Raw genomic sequence first — 8,829 nt, 5'->3', positions numbered from 1 at the left:
TAATCCCAACACTTTGGGAAGCCAAGACAGGCAGAGCACAAGGTCAAGAGTTCGAAACCAGCTTGGCCAAAATGATGAAACCCTGCCTCTACTAAAAATATAAAAGTTAGCCAGGTACAGTAGCCGGCACCTGTGATCCCAGCTACTTGGGAGGCTCAACAGGAGAATCACTTGAAGCCAGGAGGTATAGGTTGCAGTGAGCCAAGATCACGCCACTGCCCTCTAGCCTGGGCAACAGAGTGAGACACCATCTTAAAGAAACAAAACAAACCAAAAAAACGTGCTTTCACTTTACAGACTTGCCCCGAGTGGTTTCTTGCAGGAGATCCAAGAACCCTCCTTTGGGGTCTGGATTGGGTCCCCTTTCCTGTAACACTGCTGAAGATCCTGAAGGGGGTCAGACTTGCGTCCTAAGATGGGGAGTCGGGGAATGTGACAAGGGCAGCCACCAGGTCCCAGGGATCTGGGATCATGGGGGTCTGCTGGGTCAGAAGGTGCCTGCTGAAGACAGGGTCCTTCAATGTCAGGGAGGGGAATGGCCACTTACATGATGGGGAGAGGGTTATATTCAAGACAGAACATGCACACACATGAGTGAGACTGGGGGAGGGTGTTCCTGGCCACAATGGTGAAGTTGAGACCTCTGGAATCAGGACCGGGTTCAAATCCTGACTCTGACGCTTGTGAGTGTGGCCTTGGGGCAAGTCACCTCCTTAATGCCCAATTCCCTTGTCTGCAAAATGGGAACAGAGTTGTCCTCATTTTGCATATTCGTTTATTACATTTATTTTCCTAATCTTCATTTTACCCTCATGAGAGTTGTCAGACTTAGCAAATCATCACACAGACGCCCAGTGACATGTGAAGACGAAGAGTGAATAGGGTTTTGGTCTAAGTCTCGGGCATTATTTGGGACATACACTGAGAGTCCGAAACTCCCACTTCACTGTATGTCCGAGGTTTTCTCTGGCAACTCTGCTCCCCACCAACGTCGTGCTTTTGGGATAGTTATCTCCCTCCTCAGCTGGAAAATGTGGAAGTACGAGGTAGAATAAATGATTTTTAATTTGCTGTGACTTAGAGTCCTTCACAGGTTACTTGAGCCCATTTTTTCGCCAAGCCCCACCCCAGCTCCAGTCTGTGTGCCTCAGTTTCCCCTCCGTCCTTAGGAATATATATATATATTTTTGAGATGGAATCTCGCTGTTACCCGGGCTGGAGTGCAGTGTCATGATTTTAGTTCACTGCAACCTCCGCTTCCCAGCCAATTCTCCTGTCTCAGCCTCCCAAGTAGCTGGGATTACAGGCATGCATCATTATGCCTGGCTAATTTTTGTATTTTCAGTAGAGACAGGATTTCGCCATGTTGCCAGGCTGGTCTCGAACTCCTGGCCTCAAGTGATCTGCCTACCTCAGCCTGCCTAAGTGCTGGGATTACAGGTTTGAACCACCCTACCCAGCTCAAAGAAATTAGTTTTCTAATCTTGGGTCAGTTTGTTTCATTTATGCAGCAATGGCGCCACCTGGTGGCTTTATGGAGAAGTGCCCTGAGGGTAAACAGCCCACAGCACGGGTTGGAAAAACACTCAAAGGAATGTGACAGAAGATGGACATCTCTCTGGGGGAAAAATGATTCATTGAACTGTAGCAACCCCAGTATCCACCCCTCCTTCACCAGGATCTCATGGTGATGTTAGGAGCTGTCTACCAAGAGGCAGGAAGAGTGCAAGTGCACAGGGAAAGTGAAACGGTACGTTATCTGCAGATATCTTGTTGGTCTTGCCTGAATTTTTTTTTTTTTTTTTTTGAGGTGGAGTCTTGCTCTGTCCCTCAGGCTGAAGTGCAGTGGTGTAATCTCATCTAACTGCAACTTACGCCTCCCAGGTTCAAGGGATTCTCCTGCCTCAGCCTCCTTAGTAGCTGGAATTACAAGCACCTGCCACCACGCCCAGCTAATTTTTGTGTATTTAATAGAGACGGAGTTTCGCCATGTTGGCCAGGCTAGTCTTGAACTTCTGACCTTGTGATTCACCCGCCTCGGCCTCCCAAAGTAATTTTTTTGTGTGTATGTGGAAACAGGGTCTCATCGTGTTGGCCAGGCTAGTCTCAAACTCCTGACCTCAGGTGATCCACCAACCTTAGCCTTCCAGCAAGATGGGGTTACAGGTGTGAGCCACTGTGTCCAGGCTTGTCTTTATTTTTCTGAGATGGAGTCTCACTCTGCCACCCAGGCTGGAATGCAGTGGTGAGATCTCTGCTCATTGCAACCACCGTATCCTGGGTTCAAGCCATTCTCTTGCCTCAGCCTCCTGACTAACTGGGATTATAGGCAAGTGCCACCACACCCAGCTAATCTTTGTTTTTTTAAATTAGAGATGAGTTTCACCATGTTGGGCAGGCTGGTCTCGAACTCCTGACCTCAGGTGATCCAGCCTTGGCCTATCAAAGTGCTGAAATTATAGGTGTGAGCCATGGCACCCAGCCACAAATACTCATTTTAGAGTCCTGCACTGGGTGCTGGGGGCACAGCAGTGACCACAGGCTGTACCCCTGACCTGGTGCACCCAAGTCACTCTCTTCCACTCCCCATGTCTGGGGTATGCTGAAACCCGTGGGCCAGATATGGCTCAAACTGGCTCACAGGAGTGGCCTCTCAAATATACAGGAATCTCCAGCCTGTCCAACATGGTGAAACCTCGTCTCTACTTAAAATACAAAAAATTAGCTTGAGCATGGTGGCAGGTGCCTGTAATCCCAGCTACTCAGTAGGCTGAGGCAGGAGAATCACTTCAACTGGGGAGGTGGAGGTTGCAGTGAGCCAAGATAGTACCACTGCACTCCAGCCTGGGCAACAGAGCAAGACTCCATGTCAAAAAAAAAATTCAGCAAACTTACACCAGTCAGTTTCACATCAGTGGCTTGAAATCTGCCACTGTGGAAATATTTACACCATGGGAATTGGCAGACACTACCCAGGAGTCCTTTCCCCTCTGAGAGCCAGTTCTTAAATATTTAGCACTGACAGATATTGAGGTAATTATAAAGCCACGTCTAAGCCATGCCATTCGGATCAACGTGCCCCTTTGGGAGGTGGGCTCCAGGGTGGCATCTTCTCCATATCCTTACCACTGCTGGAAGTCATTGTCAGCCATCGCCTGTCCTCTCCAGAAGGGTGGAAGTCCACCCCCTGAAAAAAACTGCCTGGAGATCCTGCCTTCCCTAGAGGCCCCAGACTAGGAAGATCAGCTCTGAGAGGCTGCAGGTGGAAGGCCCTGGGTAGGGCAGGGATATCCAGAGGAGAGGAGACAGGTGTGGGACTCTCCCCTGCCACACCTGCTTCCTGTACCACGAGACCTGCACTTTCCCCCCACCGCCATGGGTTCTGTGACACCACTGAACCCTTCCTGCCCTGACCTAGCCTCCACTGTCATCCAGCACTTCCCTGCTGTTGATGGACCACTTATTTTGCCCCCTCAGCCCTCTCTAGCCAGAGTCTGGGCATTGGGGGAGAACGGGGATCCTGGTGACAGCTGCCAGAGGGCACAGAGAGGATGGCAGACACAGAACCTGTAACAGTCATCTGGGTGCAGTGGCTTATGCTTGTAATCCCAGCACTTTCGGAGGCTTGGACAGGCGGATCACTTGAGGTCAGGAGTTTGAGGCCAGCCTGGCCAACATGGAGAAACGTCTCTACGAAAACTTAGCCAGGTGTGATGGTGGGTGCCTGTAATCCCAGCTACTCAGGAGGCTAAGGCAAGAGAATAACTTGAACCTGGGAGGCAGAGGCTGCCGTGGGCTGAGATTGCACCACTATGCTCCAGGGTGGGTGAAAGCCAGACTCCACCGTCTCAAAAACCACCACCACCACAAAACAAACAAACAAACAAACAAAAAACCCCATAAAAGTCAAAGTGGACCAGGTGCAGTGGCTCATGCCTGTAATCCCAGACTTTTGAGAGGTGGAGGTGGGCAGATCACTTGAGGTCAGGAGTTTGAGACCATCCTGGCCAACATGGTGAAACCCTGTCTCTACTAAAAATACAAAAATTAGCCAAGCATGGTGGCTCATGCCTGTGATCCCAGGTACTGGGGAGGCTGAGGCAGGAGAATCACTTGAACCCAGCAGGCAGCAGTTGCAGCGAGCCAAAATTGCACCACTTTATTCCAGCCGGGGCAACAGAGCAAGACTCTGTCTCGAAAAAATAAACGCATATAAATAAAAAGAAATAACACAGGAAGTGAAAATGTATCGTGAGTGACTCTAATAAGGACTGAACGCTTTCTCAGCTGCCGATAGCATTACTACCAACCAGTTCGGTTATGTTCCTTTTCCCAGCTGGGAAGACCTGTACTTGTCCCCCGGGGCTCACCTTTCTGTACACCAGGCCAGTGATGGCCGACCGCAGTCTCATCTGCAGTACCTGGAGCTGGTACACGTTCTGTTGCACAAACAGCATTTGCAGGCAGGCTGAGAGGAACATCAGCACGGCGAGGAGGGAGTCCTTCCAGGCCGGAGGCTTGAGATCACCAATAAACTCCAGGAAAAGGCTTACAGGGGAAGGAGCGAGAAGGTATAGCCCATGTGTGCTGCCTTTGCCCAAACCAGGCCAGGTGTGGAGGATCAGTTGGTGTGGTTGACTTTATCGCAATCCTGATCTCGGTTATTTCCCCCACTGTCCATGCTTCTTCTCAATCTGACTGCAGCTCAAGATCAAGAGATGGTGTTTTTGTCCCCACTTGTTATGGGCTAAATTGTGTCCTTGCAAAATTTTTATGTCGAAGCGCCAGCCCCCAGTGCCTCTGAATGTGAGTGTATTTTGGAAATAGGGCCTTTAAAGAGGCAATGAAGTTAAAATGAGGTCATTAGGCTGGGCCCTCATCCAGTCCAACTGGGGTCATTACAAGAGGAGAAAAAAAAAATGCAGACACACAGGGAGACACCAGTGTGCGCACAGAGGAAAGACCATAGGACAACACAGGGAGGAGGTGGCCAACTGCACACAAGGGCAGAGGCCTCAGATGGAACCAACTTGCAGATACCTGGTCTGGAACTTCCAACCTCCAGAATCATGAGAAAAACACATTTCTGTTGAAGGTACTCAGTCTGTGAAGCTGTGTTACGGCAGCTGAGCAGACACCACTTGAATCCGGGCTGGCCACAAAACCACCTTTGACCAACAGAGTACGGTGGAGGTAAAGCCATGCCAGCTCTGAGCCTCAAGAGAAAATGTGGCTTTTGGCCTGTTGCTTAGAACCCTCCCAAGCAGCCACGTGAACAAGTCTGAGCTAGCTTTTTGTAGGATGGGAACCCACATGGAACAGAGACAGCCATCCCAGCTTCAGATACACAACTGCAGGCACATGAGAAAACCCAGCCAAGACAAGAAGAACTGCCCAGCTGAGCCCAGCCCATATTACTGACCCGCATTACTATGATATAAATAAATGAATGCTTGTAATGTTAAGCCACTCACTTTTGGAGCATTTATAGCAAAAGCTAATTGATGCAGTCCGGTAACAACTTGCTTATTTGCCCTTTTGGGGGTCACTTTCTCATTAATCATTTCCCTTCCTCAGTATCCTTCTCACCCACCCTCCAGTGTCCTGAGCACCAAATCTATAGGCAGAGGCGGAGAGCTGAAGCCCCCTGACCCTGGTGGGATGCCATTAAGAGACCACCAGCCTTAGCAGGGCACCTGAAGTCTGGACTCACCTAAGCAGCTTGGGAACAGTGAACCTGAAGACATCACTGATGACGAAGCTGTAGGTCCCCAGGAAGAAGGTAGACTGGAACACCTGCCAGGTGGCTCTCAGCAGTGGGCCCCACTAGCTTCCTTCTTGCTGCAGGAAGAGCAGGGTCTCTGGAGCCTCCACGCCACTGCCTCCTTTCCTTTAGGGGGTAGGAGAGGCTGGCTCTGGGTCCTATTTTATACTCTCAGCCACCAGCTGTAGGACCAGGCATTAAAGGCTTGTTTTCCTAACAAAGGGCGTGGGTGAGTGTGGATCCAGCCTGGCTCCCTCACCTGTGCCTCCTTATCGCCCTGAGTGCCCATTTAAGAGGCAGTCACAGGAGTTGTGGGGGAAGGGCAGGAGGGCAGCCCTGAGGCCTCTTAGATGGCCATGGGAAAGCGCACGTGTTGAGCACCTACTACGTGCCAGGCACTCCCCAGTCATCCTAAGACCCCCCAGCAAGCCAGGTGTTGTTCTCATTTCACAGATGAGAAAACTGAGGCTCAGAGAAGGGAACTTGTCCAAGGGCACACAACTGAGAAGTAAAACAACTGGGATTCAATTCCAGCTCTCTGCCTCCAGAGACCAAACACTTGTTTTTTTTTTTTTTTTTGAGATGAAGTCTCACTCTGTCTCCCAGGCTGCAGTGCAGTGGTGTTTTCTCGGCTCACTACAACCTCTGCTTCCTGGATTCAAGTGATTCTTCCACCTCAGTCTCCCGAGTAGCTGGGATTACAGGCAAATGCTGCCACGCCCAGCTAATTTTTGTATGTTTAGGAGATGGGGTTTCACCATGTTGGCCAGGCTGGTTCTGAACTCCTGACGTCAGGTGATCCGCCCATCTCAGCCCCCTAAAGTGCTGGGATTACAGGCATGAGCCACCGCACCCGGCCTCCCGTATACTTTTCAATCTATCATGTTGTCAACCTGGAGGAAGGACAGCATCCCCTCCCCCACACACAACCAGCCAGCCCTTAGGTGGTTTTGAACCGGTGGAGAATCACAGCTGATGTGCCTGGGGCCTGGTGCTCTGGCTCTGGGTGAAAGCACAGACAGAAGCTCAGGCTGCTTCAAACTCATAAGATCCCCAGCCTTTGGCCATAACCAGGGGCCACAGAGAAGAGCAAAAGTGAGGAAGGGAGAGGAGGTGGTAGGGGGAGGCCCAAGGGCCCCTCCAGGGCAGGTCTGAAGCCCGGGGCCATAATGGAGAGGCTGGGGCGATGCAGCTGCTGACAGCCAGTTGCTGTGTGGTCTTGGGCGGGTGGACTTCTCCCCTCTCTGTGAGAGGATGAGTGTGGTCCCCCCTCTAAGCCCCTTGTGTGCCTCTGACAATCTATAAGGTTATCAGTAATGGCTTGCTTGCTTGCTTTTTTGAGACAAAGTTTCACTCTTGTTGCCCAGGCTGGAATACAGTGGCACGATCTCAGCTCGCTGTAACCTCCATCTCCCAGGTTCAAGCGATTCTCCTGCCTCAGCCTCCTGAGTAGCTGGGATTACAGGTGCACACCACCATGCCCAGATAATTTTTCTATTTTTAGTAGAGATGGAGTTTCACCACGTTGGACAGGCTGGTCTTAAACTCCTGACCTCAGGTGGTCCACCTGTCTCGTCTTCCCAAAGTGCTGGGATTACGGGCATGAGCCTCCGAGCCTGGCCACTGATCAGTAATTTCAATCCCCATTACAAATCTGTGACCCAGGGCCACATGCAGGGATCAGCTCTTTACATGAAGGAGCTCACTGACTTCCCTGGACACCCTTGCCAGGTGGGTATTGTTAGGCTCTCCATTTTACAGAAGGGGAAGGAAGCTGAGCTTCTGGGAGGTGGCGATAGCAGCCCGAGGTCACACAGCAAGGGCAGAGCAGGGATTGGAGCCTCGATCTTGACTTATGGTTCATAGAGCGTTTCTTGTGTACTAAGGACCCCAACCCCACCATAATAATAAAAAGCAGCAGCATAAGAAAAATCACCTTGTGAGCTCAGGTGGCCAGACCCTTCCAGGCCATGGTTTTTGTCCCTCATTGCTGGCCTGATCTGGTGTTTGGTTTGGCGTCTATGGAGGGTTGTGGCTCAGCTCTGTTACTGAGTGGGCATAGCCTACTGCTCACAGGTATTTTGGCATTTGGGTCTGAAAGCCAAGAAGATGCCCCTTCCATGCAGAGAGCATCCCTGACCACCCTTCCTGTCTGATCACGCCATTTCATTCATTGCCTTCACAGCCTTGCCCACCATACCAACCCTCTCTTTGTCTTGTTAGAACCCCAGTGGGTAGACTTTGCCTGAGTTTTTCACCAAGATGTCCCTAGTATCAAGTCCAGCTCCTGCACACAGTAGGAGCTCAATAAATGCTTGTCAAACGAATGGGAAAAGCAGACTGAGTGATGTGTGTAAAAGGGCCTAACAAGAGTGCCCAGCACATACTGTTATAAACATTTATAGAAGGAAGGATGGAGCCTGGCTGGGTGGACAGAACTTGGCTTTGGAGCCAGGAGACTATGATTCCAATGCCTGCTCTGTCTTCTCTCCTCTGAGCCTTAGTGTTTCCATCTCTAAAATGGGGTTGAGGGAGAGTTGACTGGGAAGTGCTCTTTCTGGCTGGAAGTTTGCTCAGTTCTGTTCTAGTTGTTTGGCCAAAGAGTCGGTGTGTTCAGCCTGCAGGCTCCATAGCAAGCGTTTTCCTCTCCTGGAGGTCTCACCTCCCATCAAGGAAGAGGTCCAGATTGCTGTCTGATGTCTGGTCTCTGGACTGAAGGCCATTTAGTACACAACTCACAAATGACCGTGGGGCAAGGCAGGGGGTATGCATGAGTGGCATGGGCAACGTGTGAGTTGGGGGATATACAAAGAAGTGGTGGAGGCCGGGTGTGGTGGTTCAGACCTGTAATCCCAGCACTTTGGGAGGCCAAGGCAGGTGGATCTCCTGACCTCATAGCCTGAGCAACATGGAGAAATCCCGCCTCTAATAAAGAATGCAAAAATTAGCTGAACCTGGTGGCGGGCGCTTGCAGTACCAGCTACTTGGGAGGGTGAGGCAGGAGAATCATTTGAACCCAGGAGGCGGATTTTGCAATGAGGCAAGATGGTACCACTGCACTCCAG

The 8,829-nt window shown here is 50.9% G+C and overlaps 1 pseudogene; it reads right to left on the bottom strand.

Moving 5' to 3' along the window:
* Positions 1-8,829, bottom strand: part of LOC108316014 — an 82,143-nt pseudogene that overhangs the window by 53,425 nt on the left and 19,889 nt on the right.

The sequence above is a fragment of the Cebus imitator genome, unplaced genomic scaffold (genome assembly GCF_001604975.1).
Source record: "Cebus imitator isolate Cc_AM_T3 unplaced genomic scaffold, Cebus_imitator-1.0 Scaffold181, whole genome shotgun sequence".
NCBI lineage: Eukaryota > Metazoa > Chordata > Mammalia > Primates > Cebidae > Cebus > Cebus imitator.
The sequence above is the reverse complement of the archived record's forward strand: the minus strand, read 5'-3'. Positions and strand labels throughout refer to the sequence as shown.